Source organism: Melospiza melodia, chromosome 3 (assembly GCF_035770615.1).
Source record: "Melospiza melodia melodia isolate bMelMel2 chromosome 3, bMelMel2.pri, whole genome shotgun sequence".
NCBI classification, from domain to species: domain Eukaryota; kingdom Metazoa; phylum Chordata; class Aves; order Passeriformes; family Passerellidae; genus Melospiza; species Melospiza melodia.
In genome coordinates this window covers 39,394,256-39,409,263 of record NC_086196.1, presented here as the reverse complement: position 1 = coordinate 39,409,263, position 15,008 = coordinate 39,394,256, and the positions used below count along the sequence as shown (strand labels likewise).

General features: G+C 41.2%; 1 protein-coding gene across 16 annotated transcripts in view; it reads right to left on the bottom strand.

Moving 5' to 3' along the window:
- HIVEP2 (HIVEP zinc finger 2) overlaps positions 1–15,008 on the bottom strand; it is a 136,957-nt gene that overhangs the window by 60,054 nt on the left and 61,895 nt on the right. For 3 of the 16 annotated variants that reach the window (XM_063151404.1, XM_063151396.1, XM_063151403.1), the window contains one exon: positions 14,504–14,565. The exons of the other annotated variants lie outside the window; for them this stretch is intronic. The gene's annotated coding sequence lies outside the window, so the exon portion shown is untranslated. The remainder of the gene's footprint in view (positions 1–14,503; positions 14,566–15,008) is intronic. 16 annotated transcript variants of the gene reach the window in all.

The window sequence follows — 15,008 nt, the reverse complement described above, 5'->3', positions numbered from 1 at the left end:
AAAACTTCCCTTGATTTACCTTTGGAGCTCATTAGGCTGGAAGAAGGTAGAATTCAGCTGTTAATCAACTGTCACTCATGCATGTAAATACTAATCTTTTTAACTCATCCATAAATCAGTTAAGCAAAAACAAATTTTAAAAAGGCCATGGGACATATCCTTGGAGTGGACATAGATATATATATGTATACATATGGATTACAGGGACCACAGAGGCAGGAGTCAACACAAAAAAAGTGAGGTAAGAAGCTACCATAGGAAATTGTGTACATACATTGCTGATGAGCCTCACTGAGCCTTTACACAGAGTGAACTGGGAAATTATCTGCTGGAAAAAGAGTGAAAAATAATGGGCATTTCGACTCTTCATTTACATTTTCCTCACGTGGCGACAAGGAAAGAGCGGGGATAATAAGCACACTACTTTGATAGTAGTGTGAGGAATGTGGGTCTTTCCTTGATGGACTGAAGTAACAGGGCAGCCTCTAACACCATCTGAAATCTATTATTTTCCTTCAAATTTCTTTCAGTCTTCGCAAGCATCATTAATCTAACAGAGATGACTTCCAGTCAAGCACAGATCCCCAGGAGCATTCCTTGACTGCAGACAAGTGGGAAAGGAAAAGCCTGTTGCAAAGAGCAGGGCTGGAGCCAGTCATGGGGAATTTATGCCCAGCAGCAGGCTGCACCATTTGCCTGCCTCTGCCCTTCTCCCCAGATGAAGGAGCCTTATCTGCCTTTGCAGATACCAAAATCAATTACAAATACCACAGGGCTGCCCTAAACTATGCTCTGCTGCCTGAGGCTGCTTTCTGCCAAGCTCCCAAGCAAGTCCCCATAGAAAAAGGCTGTGGGGAATGTGGGGAAGGGAGCACTGAGGGCCAGGCTCTACCTGTTCTTCCACTCCTCCAGCTGCTGTCAACGCACTGACTTGTTCTGTGTTTGAGATTGCAATCTGTCCCTGCCCCAAAGGTGCTGCCAACTGTACAAATGTTTTCAGAAATTAACTCCAGAAAAATACACATTATGCAAACATCATCTCTCTTCCCAGATGACACAACATGGAGTACCAAGCACGAACAAAAATGGACCAAAGAAAGCACAAAGGCATTGTGGAAAAAAGGTAATTTAGTGAAGGGCTTCTCTGCCCTCTTTACAGCCATTGGGACAGTAATGCTGAACTGGCTGGTTGGCCACAAAAACTGGATAAATTGAGAAAACAGAAGAGACGATTGAAAGCAAGGGGACAAACAGCAAAAATAAGTGAGACAAGAGATGGAAAGCAGAAATGCAAAGTTTAAACTGCAGCTGTAATTCTGAAGGTAACAGTCACATTTAAGAGTAGTTCAGTTTGCTTTCCAGTTTTGGAGAGGAAAAGAGTTTTCTTATAAAAAACCCCAGCTTGTCAGCTGAACTGCTGTGGGTTTTCCCCAGGTATTTTGTGGGACAGGAAAATTATTTTTCTCCAAGCCTAGGAATGCAGAAACACTTCTAAGAAAGGGCAAAATTCTGACAACCCTCTGGTGTTGTGCTAGGGCTGTTGGGATGGGAGAGGAAGGTCACATCAATTAAATCTATAGCCGCAAGTGAAAGAGCAGTGTTTTAGTTGCTGCTGGCCGGGGGTCAGTCCCTGGCACTGTTCAGAGCTCTCCCATGGTAGCACTACTTCCTCAGTCTTTCTCCTTTACTAGCATGACTCTTAGAATTAGGCAGGAAAAGGGTAGTTATTGTTGTAGCAATGTTTTTGTAGGTTTATTTGGCAGCTTTTCTAGCAGGATTTTAGTACAGTTTTGATAACATGCAAGTATGGGAAAGAAGGATTTCCACATTGGCCAAAGAAACACTTGTGGCAAGACTACCTATTTTTAACATGGTTTATTCCTAGCACTATTTCAGACACAGTATTTTCTCTCCCATCTGTTGACACAGTTGTTTTGTTCTTCTGAAGACATAGTTGTCTGTCTCTTGGAGAAAAAAACGAACACCAACACCATGAATAGTTGCAGAAAAAAACATGAGACCAAAACCCAATCAAACAGTGATCTGGTCAAAAGGTAACACTGGCAAAGCTTTATGACTGCAATGTACAGCAATTCTTCAGATGCCTCTTAAAATTTACATCAGGTATTTCAAGTGTGACTGCAAATCTTTAAAATTCAGGTCTGGTATACTCAACAACAAAGATGGTTTATTGATCTAAGGGGTCTGACTGCAGAGCTGCTGTTGGAGCAATGTACCAGTCTGTTCATGAGGAGTGCAGACACAGAGTAAGGTGCAAACACTTTCTTTAATAAGGGAAGGAAAATGTAATGAGAACACCAAGGGGAAAAACATAAACCCCAAAGGCTGATAAAAATTAAACTGGCAAAACAGGATGAAACATTAAGCAATCCTTCTAACACTTGGGTTCCCAGGCTGTTCTCTCTGATTTTTAATGATAACTTTTTTGCCTCACTGGAGTTCACGGTCATGATCTAGTAGGCAATCTGAAAACCTTATCTCCTCTCAAAGGCATTTCAGGCAGCTTGAGAGCTGGTAGGTGGGAGCAAATAAAACTGAAGCATGGCTAAGGTAGGACCTCTGCAGATCACTAAAGCACCTCTGTTCTTGTAGAACAGCCTATTTGCTGGAAAAGCTGCAATATGAAAACCTGATATATTAAAGGTCAAGACTCCAATACAGAGGAGACTCATCTGTATTGTGTTTTAATTTCTTTTTATGCTGAGAGGTGCCTAGGGTTCTGAAGAGGTGACAGAAAGATAAATCATGCATGACAAACTGGAACAGAAGACAAGGCTGTATCCAGAATAGGATAGCTCTGCTGGTGCAGCTGTCCGAGCACACTGTACTGACAGTGTTCCCAGCACAGCCTTCCTTCGTACCAGCAAAGTTATGTTATTTGCTGGCACAGCTTTTTCCTGAGGTCCATCTTCCCTCATCCAACACACTAAAAGTGTTTCAGTAAAAGTAAAGGTTTGTTCTAAGTGTATCCACAGTGAGAAGAGCTTTTGTGTGTGTTAGAGATCAAGTCAAGGATCGTGCCTCTTTATACCTTTGGCCAAGACAGCAGAGACAGCAAAAATCTGTAATACAGGCATGTTCTTCATTTGACTGGAGTAAGATGTCCTTTGTAAAGGCTTCAATACTGGCTTCTGCCCCCATTGGAAATCTTACCTTCTCATGCACTTCTGCAGAAATGCAGAGTAAAATGTCTCACCACATGTGCTCTTATCAGAAAGGTTATGGTATTTCCACAAGCAAAAGAAGTTTCCAGCACTCCCATGACTGACTCCAGCTCCTGCTCCACCCCCATTCTGCAGAAGGCTCACCCACCTGGCCCTGTCCCCATCAGTGTGGCTGAACCTGGGCGAAGTACTCTTCCCCAGAGCCACAGGAAGGGGGAAGCAGACAGTGGGCCTGGTGCTGCTGCCTACTGCAGTCACAGCCTTCTCCCAGGATGGAGAAGAGAGGACCATGATGTGCAGAGACATGGGGGAAAATTATGCCAAACTAAGTGCCTGGTACTATATGGGCAGTTTAAGAAAAAGATGTAAATTTTTAAAATACATTTAAGATGTATTTTAAAAATAATTTTATTAGTAAGCTTCCAGGAGCCATGTGAAAAGTTGTGCTATATGGTATGACCTACTGGTCACAATCATTTAAGTGATTTAAGATTTTAAGACTGTTGTCTGTGATTTTCATAAGTGACTTTAACAGAAAGCAGAAATGAGGACCAGCAAAGGATCAGGCAGCATACTCATACACGGTTTTCAGCCTGTTAAAAGAGCTTACCTGCCTTTGGTTTGACAATGTCTACAGCTGCAGCCATTGGCCACCCAGTATGATCTAATTTTTTTCTAAAACATACAAAACTTCCTATTTCTGGAAGGCTGGACTTACTCCAGGCTACTATGGTTTCCATAGACAGGAAGCTTGAAGGTCTGGGATTAAAACAGCAGGAGGTTGAAAAGAAAATTGAGGACCTGGAAATAACAACTGATAGTCCTGACGCAATCATCACTGAGAACACTGCAGCTCTGAAAAATGTAATCAACAGCCTGGAGAATAATCTCAGATAAAAGGCTAGGTTTTGGAGGCCAGTGGAAAGCTCCTGCAAGGACAGTTACAAGGCAGGTTCTAGTATCCTTTTCCATAAGGGTTTCAAGACTTTTTCCTCAGCGTCATGTAGGAAAATGTGATACAAAAGCTCATAGCTATCCAAGCTATCCTGGCATATCTCATTTAAAGGAAAATGTTGCTGGCTAAGAGCTATGACAGCATGTCTTGCTCTAGCTATGGAAGCCGAAGGTCCTCCTGTCCCTACTTGTTCCATGCTGGCTGAAGGCTCACATTTCTACCTCATTCACTGTGAGCCCTCACTGACCTTCAACCAAAGCCAACCCAGATGGCTTTGCCTGGAGTAAGAAGCAGAGCACTTCCACAGCTCTTCTGACAAGTAATCTCCAGCCTGTAAGCAATGATGATCCATGGGCAGAGGGTCATCTTTAAGCTGTGCAGTCCCTTGCAATTCCTGTCCACTGTCTGAGATCTGAAGCATAGATGAAGAGTTATGGAAAAGGCAAGATGGAAAGTTTAACTTGCTGCATCACTAAAGTAACAGCTGAAGAAATAAGCTTACCAGACACGCTACTGAACTTAAAGCCCCAAATAAAAATTATCTATGATGTGCTACTTGACAGAAGACTCAGGGCAGACACGCAGGTTTTAGCCTGAATTTTCAAAGCTCATAAATGTTGTTGTAGACAAAGTACCCCTCTTGAATATCATTTTGTGATAGTCAAGACAAGAAAGAATAAAATGCAGACTCCAAATAGTGTACTAAACTCATCCCTCTCTAAATTGCCTATTTTACTATGCCCAGAAAACTCATTAAAAAGCAATATATTTCAAGAAAAAATTACCGACCTTTGGAACACAAATGATAATGCAGGTGAGCAGAGCCTCCACTAAATTTGATGCCTGTGTTCCCAAAGCTAGGTGCCAGCTCAAACAGATACTATAGCACTACATGGCAGAAAGAGACTGGCTGACTTAAAGAGACTGGCAGGGATTAGCTAAACCTGGTTTCTGAGGATGTTTCATATTAACATATGGTATCTTCAAGGCCTGGTTGCCCCAGGAAACAGAGAAATGGAAAAACAGGTTTTTAGGCTACCTTTGCTTTCATTGCTGCATTCAGCTGAGCTTTGGGGCAGCTGCAAGCAAAGACTAAGGAGTATAGGGTGGCAATTTCACCAAGACTCATACCCTTAAACCCTCAAGGTTTGATTTTATGTAAGGGCTCCAGCTCAAAAATTAGTAAAACCAGAAAAATGGTGAGAGGCCACTCTGACTGTAGAAGCTCCAACCAAGGAAAAACTGCCCCTGGAAAGGAGACAAGAAAAATCCACAGGACTCAAAAAGTGCTTTTGGATAACAGAACCAACACATAAGGCCCAAAAAATTGTTTCTACCAGGAAAATATAATGCTGCTACTAAGAAACATAAATCAAGCTAAAGGCTTCTCACAAGGAATAAAAGACACAACAAACCATAGTGATCACTCAGAAATTCAGATACAGTGAATGGTTAAGAGAAGTGATAAGGTAGGGAAAAAGGACAAAACAGATCCCTACTGAATTTTACATCTCCAAAGAATTATTCAAATTCCCACTCGAGCATTTCTAAAAATTAATAACATCATTTTTGATTCAAGCAGTTATAACAGATATATAAAAATTTAGTCAATTATGTCTCAAACCATTATTGCACTGTTCTAAAGCACTTGTGACCACCATAAATTCCTTACACTCCTTACTGCTTCTTGACAGAACAGCAAGCACTCAAAGAAAAGAAGCTATTTTTTTCTGTCAGGAGTACTTCATGGGAGACAAGGAGCATAACAAGATCCCAGGAAGAGGCTCCAGGCAGAGCCTGATGAACTTTGCATGACCTTAGGACACTGCTCACCTCTTCTCTAAGGATTGCTAACTAATACACCAATCCTACAGCAGTTTCAAATGTGATTAAAAGAGGATAAGTAAATGGAGTCAGAATTAACTGTGCTGGGGCTACTTCATTTCTTTCATTCTGACAAGTCAAAGAAATTCTTAACTTGAATGGCAGATGTAGGTTTTGGCACCTATGTTCTAATGCTTTTCATACCATTTCATAACAGCTAGTCCTGGCAATGAGCAATGAAGTCCTCAGTGGGTTTGCAGATCATCACAGCAACATGATTGGAAAACTTGATCCAAATATCGTAAAAGTCAGTGGAACCTGGATTGAGACCAAAGAGAAATGCTCTTCCGTGCCAGGTGTGATTAACTATACATCATGTTGCTCCTGTGGGTGAAAGTCAATCTTTACCCATGCACCAATTTTAATTAACACCAGAGCCTGCTTTTGAACAATGAAGTGTCATGAAAGAAAACATAACCTGGCATAGAGGAACTGTGTCTTCAATTAAAAATTCCACTGACTACAGTAACTGCTGGGAAAGGCTATCACACCATTACTTAAGGGTGTGCACATACACATGTATGAACACACACAGCTTACTGATCTGTAAGTCGTCAAAACCCTTCCCTGGAAACTTGCACCACGACAGACATTTGTAGCAGGACAGATGTAGCTCATGTGGTCATGGGGACACAGAGTGCATCTCACCTCCCGTGTGAGATTATTCTCTAAAAGGCTACACATTTCCTATCTTTAAAATATGGAGAAATTCCTGTGAAAAAAAAAAAAAGTATATTTCTAAGGAAAAAACCCAAATGTTTTAAGTATAGCCTAAATATTTATAAGATTTTATTTTTAATACCAATTTCCAGAGATTATTCACAAACACACTGTATTATGTATTGTAATGCATAATTTATGCAATAATTATTTGGCATTTTATATCTGCAATAAATGCAAAGTAATATTGGTCATATTTTTACCTTACATGCAGAGGGCTTTTTGCCAATAGGGCTGTAACAATTCACAAACCAACCAGAAGAACAAGTCAGTCTGACAAGAGTTGAATCAGAAGAGAACAAAAATCACAGAAACATTTAGGATGGAAGCCGCCTCTAAAGCCACCTAGGGTCATCCTAGGCCACCTATAATAGTCACTTACCTAGTCTGGCTGTCACTGACCCCACACCTTCCCATGGCAGTTTGCTCCACTGACCTAAATGTTGTACAGTAGTAACTCCTTTCCAGTATTGAACAGTCTAGAGCAAAGTACTCCCTGCTGTAGTTTAACCACAGTATTTCACCCCAATTTCTCTTCAGCAACATATGAAAAGATCTTGCCTTTTCATTCCAGCCCTTGCAGATACATGTGTGCACCCAAAGCTCTCACTTATGCTCTCTCCAGGCCCAATGTACCTAGATTTGTTCTCTTAAGCACACTTTCAGCTTGACTTTGGGTTTTCCATCTTCCTGAAGAGTCCTGTGAACTCAAGTTGCCTTTTGGCTCTTTGATTTTGTGAAGAAGATTTTAAATATTTGCACCAAGTCTACCTAGGAATTTAATTTATGAGGCTTGAAGTTAAAAATATGTCATTGCACAACTCCCTGCTTTCTAGTGGCATTTGTTCTTTCAAATTTAATATTGTTCTCCCAAGAGATACCTCAAGAAAATCCCACATACAAGATCAATACTGATATTAATTAAATAGCTGGAATTTAATACTGCTCTTCTTCAGCATGTGCCCTGTAATTCCAGAGAACTTCCACCCAAACACCCACCAAGAGTGTTACCTCCCTCCATAAGCTTATGCCACCCCCATTAGGGATTGCTCAGAATGAAGCCACATCAGCACCAAGATTACCTAAACATTTGCACAGAACATCTGGAGGCTGCTGAGGCCATACTAAATTCCAGCAGCAGGAACTTAAAAGCTACTTCTGCTATTCCTGGTCTGCAATCATGGCCCATATACTTTGATTTTTAAGTAACACCCCTCACCTCTTACATGTGACACACCTGTGCTCCCAACACGGAGGAGGTCCAGGAGCACAGGAGAAGCTGGTGACCTCCTCGTGCTCACAGAGGGTCTTTGGCTGAGCTGCCTGGAGTCACACACTGTGTGTGCGAGGCACATGCCACCAGACATCCACTGTCCCACCTCTGCCAGTGCCCAGCACAGATCCCTCTGAGTGATGTCTGAGCATCCCAAAAACACAGACTGGGGTAGTCAAGCTCTCCATCTGTGATAGAACACCTGTGCTGCTTTTGATACCTGAGAAAATGCAATTTCCACAACTGTGGATTTAAAAATCAGCATTCATTTTGCATATCATTGTATCATATATCTGGGACTTTAAATCAATTATCTGCCTGTAGCATAAAACAAGTCCATTTTCCCAATGAAAATACATGCCTGAAGTCAGCACTTGACATGAAGACACATGAAGAGAGGACTTATTTTCCTCTGTTTAGAGGAAATTGGCAGAGAGCATCTGAATGGCTCTGCTCCACTGTTACTTCAAAGGGCTGCAATATAAGACTCATCCAGCTTGTTTTCAGAATCAACACGTGGAAGGTTTGGGTTTCCTAGTTTTTCACTGTTTCAACAAAGAGAGGACACCAGTGCTGGGACTGCCTTTGCCTAGTGCCAGCATGAGAAGCTGAAAACAGGTTACAATAGCATGGCACGAGCAATTTCTATATTAAAGAGAGAGATATAAACTCTGATACAAACAGACAAGCATTATATTTTCCAACATGCAGCTCAGAAGACAGGCTTATTGACCATAAAATGAATTATATAACCCAACTTGTATTATGTCATCTGAGACCTTGGTTAGGCCACTATCTTTGATATATATATATATATGTGTGTGATATATATCATATATATAATTATTTCCCCCAGAAAACTGTCAAGTTACATTCCTTATGTAACACTGCTGCAGTGCTAACCTGAAGCATAATGACTGTGCTCATTATAGGGTTATTATGAGTTCTGAGATGAAGAGGTGTCAATAATTTAATTTTCTCCATATAAGGTAAAACACTGCCTGTTGAAAAGGGAATCCCAATTATATCTGTTTGAAACATTAATTCCAGTAATAAACAGGTTAAGAGCAGCAACCACAGGTCCCTTCTGGCAAGACATGCACGCCTGTAACTCAGGGGGTGTGCAGGTCAAGGAGAAGGGATGCTGCAACCTCAGCTGCTGGACCTGGCCTCAGTGTACAATCCTCTTCATCCTTGTACTGAAGCAGATGGTTCACAATCCTGCAGTGCTTATGGCCAAACAGACTCAATGTTTTTTGTATAAAATATATAATACCTATACAAAGTAAATCTTATGATAATTCAGTCTGGCCCTTTTTTTGGTCATTTTTGCTGTCAGTTCAGTTCAGCCTATTAAAGACTGTGAAAAGAAATGGTCTTCAGTGGGGATTTATATTCCAATCACATAATCTCAAATTTCTTTCAGAAAAAGAGCTATTGACCTGGTTCTTCAGTTTTCAGGTAAGTGAGGTCCAACTTTCAGATGCTGCCCTTATGTTGTGATTAGGTTTGGCCAACGACTTCCTATTTAATATACTGCAAGATAAACTGATACTGTGCACTTGGGTTCCAAATATGTTAAATCAATTTGATAATGACAGACCAAGTAAGTAAGTCTCTACCTGTCCATTTGTACAGTAGTGGGTGTTTTGGTCATCTTTTCTTTTAAAGACCTGTGATTTAAAGGTCTTTTAAAGGCCCCATCTCTAGTGAACCACCTTTTGTTGCTACAAGTTCTTGCAGTAAAAAAGCATAGGTGTTCCTTTTCAAGGATTCCACTGTATCCCTTACCATCAATATCCAATTAAGTTGCAAAGCATACTCTGGATTCTGTCAGACCCCTTACTGGGGCTTGCCCTGGTTTGTTCCTGATGTTTGCCTGCACTGGTATTCCCAAGAACCAGCTGGGCTGTGTTCAGTGCAGGCCGATGGATCAGCAGGAGATCATGGACCGCTGCAGTGCTCACAGCAGCTGCCTCTGCCTGCTCAGCCTCTCTCTGCCCTAAAGCCTGCAGTCTGCCTCAGTGCAGCCAGGGCTCAGGGCTGATGGATTATACTCCCCTGCTATCTAAAAGAGGTTTCAATGACTGATGTTCAGGTGTAAAGGTCACTGAGGATGAAATCAAAATCTTGGGAACAACTTGGAATGCAGGCAAGTTTATTTCGGTGTATGTGTGTTACCAGAGTTTTAAAATTTTTAACAACCTAGCAAAAGAGAAGAAATCCTGACTTTAGGGCTTCTGCTGCATCTAGTTCATCTGCCTGCTCCAGGCAGTTCACCTAATGCAGCAAAGTACAAGCCAGCCATAGTGAGACAGCCCTGTTTCACAAGCTCACTGATAAAATGCACTTCCATTTCTAGGGCTCAGCCCACAGTCTGCCACCTTACAGAGCCTCCTCCTGACCCCAGCCCTGCAGGGTGAGCCAGCATTCCATCCCCTCCACTGTCAGACAAGTGACACAGATTTGCAGCTGGAGGTGAGAGAACAGCTGCAAAGAAAGTGCAAACCTTGTCACGTCCACGCTGTCCCTACATATCCCCTCCCGACATATCCCTGCCCTCTCCTAGCGGCACTCACAGCCTGCCTGCCCTTTTGGGCTCAGCCCCTTCTTCCAGTGCCCCCCAAGCCACTGGGACCAGCACAGGCTCCACTCCGCACCTGAGATGCTGAGGAGTGACGACCAAGAGTCTGCTCCTGCACAATCCACCCCAAACCATAACTCTAAATGTATCTTCAATTCTACTCATGTATTTATAGGCCCTTGCATGGGGACAAATTATGCTTTCAAAAATATTACAGGAAAATGCTGCAAGTGGTTGTCATAAAAAAACCCCATCATAATTTCATTAAAAATTAACAAAAAGAAAGCATTAGTGTTGTCCTGCCAGCTGGGGGTTGGGGGGTATCTCACATTATTAAATTGAGAAGGCCAGCAATGGAAAGCCTTTTTAGATTGGTGTTTCCATTCCTTCCTCTTTTGCTTGGTTCAAAAGTCCTGCATAATTAATACTGTAGTACTTAATAAATGCTTATGAACCTACTACCTCTCTGCTTTTTCCATTTAATTAGGTGATTGACTTCAGGCATACTATAAATTATAATGACAATTTAATTACTTTTTTAATGTGCGCACTTAAAAGATTTATAAACAGAAATAGGGTAATACAGTGCACTCAAAATTAGAAATACCATGAACTGGAGAACAGCACAAAGTAATGACATCTAAAGTATCTCCTCAGTGGCTGAGCAGCTGCAGTGACTGGGAGGTAGGATATTTAAAGTGTCTGGTACTAGCACAGAAAACTGTATATTTCTGTCCAAATGCCCACGTACACAGCTTCTAACTTTTCCTTCCAGCATTTGCGCATCCCACTTGACTTCATGGCAGAAACATAAAGGAGTTCCAAGGACAAGTCTGGCTGTGTACTGCAGTGACTCTTAGGTCAAGCATTCACAAGAAGTGGAAGACCCTTTCTCTTCTTTTAAACAAATCATAAAACTTCTGCATCACTTCATCATAACACAGTCATTGTTAAAATTTGCAGGGGGCCAAAATCTCTTACAATATTCCAGCTGACACAGGCAAACTGCCAAAGAGCTTGGATTCCATCCTCTCATGAACGGACCCTTCCTAGTCAGGAGGCAGAAATGTCTAAGAATATTTCAGAGAATATTTCACACCACATCCTACAACAATCCAAGTTAACTCTTCTGATATTGTTGTTATGCCATCTAGGGCTCATTCTCCTGTCACTTACAGGAATTAAAAGCTAAGAGGATTGCATATATAACAAATCAAGTAAGAATCACATCCTTCAAACTAGTGCTTAAAAAAAATTGCTAAGCCAAAAATTGACTTTTAAAATTTGAATAGTTTAAGATAATAAAAGAGCAGTTAACCTACTTAGTTAGCCTACCTAAATGTCCAGACATTCCCAAGCCCTGGTTGGTTGTCACAAAGAAAGCTATATTTTCTACAAGTTACCTATCACCAACAGAGAGAGATGATAGCATTTGTTTTAAATCATGCAGTGTGCTACATTGGTGAAAATTTTTCATGTAAAAAAGTCATTAAAATTTGGTCTAGAGGAGACGCTTTCCCATCTGGGAGCTGAATCTGGTTTGGTGTGACTATTCCTGTCTGTTAATTTAGCAGTACAAAGTATAACTCTACATTCTTAGCATACTTACTGGGAATGCTGGCATCTCTGTAACCAGAAATGCTTACAGAGAGGAAAAAAAAAGACTGGGCAATTCACAGTGTGCTAGAAAAATTATGGGCAATTCCACGTTTTAAGCATCATCTATCAACAGTGTTGAATAGTTAAAAGGGGAATAAATTTGAATGCATTGCCAAGGCAAATGCTGTGATAATTGTATCTGCTTCTCCTTTTCAATACAGAAAAAAAAATCCCAGACGCTCATCTCATTTGCACCCAGTAGAAGCTGAGTGGAAAGCGGATCAATCCCACAGCTTCATCGTGGCTGCCTGTCCACCTTGGCCAGCACAGAGCAGGAGAAGTACCAGAAAAGGTACAGGTAAAAGAAAAACCACCAGGAGGCTGAGCAGCGTGGTGAATCACAGGGAGCCGCTTTGTCTGCAGCTTCCGCTCGCTGAGGAACTGTGCAGGGCTGAAACAATGGCTCTCCTACGGAGCCGCATCTCATCTACCTCATCTGCAGCCGGTGATGAATGATGGGTCAAGAGGGCAGCAGACTTTGGGTGCACAACCCTAAATACTTTATCAAAGATGGCAAAAGGCCATGTGCTTCAATAACACAGCAAATACTTCCTTTTGCTGTGTAGCAGACAAATTCCTTCCTCTCTGCTGGCTCAAACTGAAGCTTTTTGGTTCACAGCTCAGAGTGTGTGCGAGTTTTACATTCACAAAACATACACGTAAAAAAGCTTCAGTTTTATTCCTGAGACCATTCAACTGTAAACATTCTCACAGAAATGGAAAGTCAGTCCTATCTGTGCTGAAATCCTATGCTTTCAAAAATACGTAATTCTAGGGATTGTGAGGCTTATAGACAATAAAAGAGGGCACGTTTTACTTATTTTTAAAACAGAAACTGAACAATAGGAATTGAAAAAAATTTAAAACTGCAACTCATTCAAACTTTTCCTACTGGGGTTTCCTGAGAGAAAAACATACTGATTTGATAGAAATGAAAAGTTCAATAAAATATAAAAATTTTGTCCCTGGTGTAAATGAAGAGAAATGAAAATAATAGGCCTTGTGATATAACAAGATACTTCAATACTAAAGTTTGACAGTATTTTGCTAGTTGATGAGTTGGAATACCGTCATGACATAAAAAATATGCAAAATAAAACTGTAGCAACATTTTAAATGTTCTGAAGTAAGATATCTTACTGCTTAAGAGTTGTCAAGGTTTTGTCCCCATTAGAAGAGAGGTAAAGTATTTTAAAACCTTCTGCCATCTAAATTTTCTTTCAACCACTTTTGTGTTCTGCTCCTCCTTAGCTGTTTCTTTGTATTTTTATTCCTCTAGATATCTTTAAAATTTCATCTAACTGCTCTGAATTTGACAACAAAACTCAATGTTCCAACAGGACAGAAAGCTGTGGGCTCTTGTTTGGTTTCTAAAGGAAGCGGCAAAAAGCAATCTTGGAAAAAAACTCCAAATCAGCTGTGATCATTTCAGCTCCCTTACAAAAAACATCAACAACAGAAGAAGCCCACTTGTGTTCCTGCCCACCCAGCACCAGAAGCCGAGGTAACTTTGGGATCATTGTTTAATGGCAACAACACTTAGTCCTGGATCATAACTTTCCCATTTTGGAGGCTTTGAGGAGTTGGTTGGCACCAAAACACCGATGTGAGCAGTGGCACGTGGGCAGTGAGTTGTGCCATCCCACCACCCATCCTGCAGCGGCACAGGAAACCTGAGCCTTTCACCTCCAGACACGTCAGGGCAGAAGAAATGGGTGCTTTCCCTCCCAAAGATCTTACATCATTTTACACTACTGCAATGGATTTGCATAATTTCAATCAAACGATGTATTAAAAATCTTACCAAAGGTTTTGAATTTGAACACTTCAGAACTGAGCAAAGTAAATGGTGCTTATGCTCAGAAAATGGAAGGTCTTGGAGTGGAGGTATCTCAACTTCCCTGTAGCCCTGCTGAACCGATTACAAGCAGGCCTGACATCTCTACTTCAGTCAAGTGAAAATTTCAGATTAAAAAATGAATTATTTTAATTGATAGCCATAGTGAAAATTTTCTAAAACAATAATAGCTTTTACACAACCACTGTTGCCCAAAAAGGAAATCAGCACAGAAGTAACTCACCCTCTGAGTATTTTCATTCCTTTTTCAGAGTGTGAAACTAAGATTGGCACCAAACTGCATCACCTTTTTAATGCATTTTCCATCCAAACTGAGAGGCACTTGAGGAACCACAGTGATGTCCCAGAGAAAACACATTCAGTATAGCTTTTCTGCTACACCCACCTTCAGTTCATGGCCCAGCACTCTGCTCCCATTTAGTCATCCAGGTGAGGAGAAGCTGACAGCTGGGGGAGGGAAGAGATTGGGAGCCATATGGAGCTACAGTCAATTTTTGGTATGTATTTGTGAATAGATACAAAAGAGATAAATGCTGGCATGCATAAATTCATATTTTATCAATACATATTTTGGTACTTATTGTCAGAGCAATTTATTCCAAAATCAGTTTTTAAAAACGTACAGCAGTTTAAAGAAAATTCCAATCCTGACTTATTTCTTGACATAAATCCAGGATCCCAATGGCATGAATCTGCATGAAAGGAGGCAGAATCCCACTCAACAGGGTTTACCTCATGATGCCAAAAGGGAAAGTGGTGCAAATAACCAAGAACCCAAGAGAGAGATTCTCCATGTCCCTGCTCCCCAGGAATGGGGATGCTCAAGCAGGGGTGGGCAGCCAGCTTTGGCACAAGGAAGCATTGAGGGTCCACATCTGAGCTGCTCACAC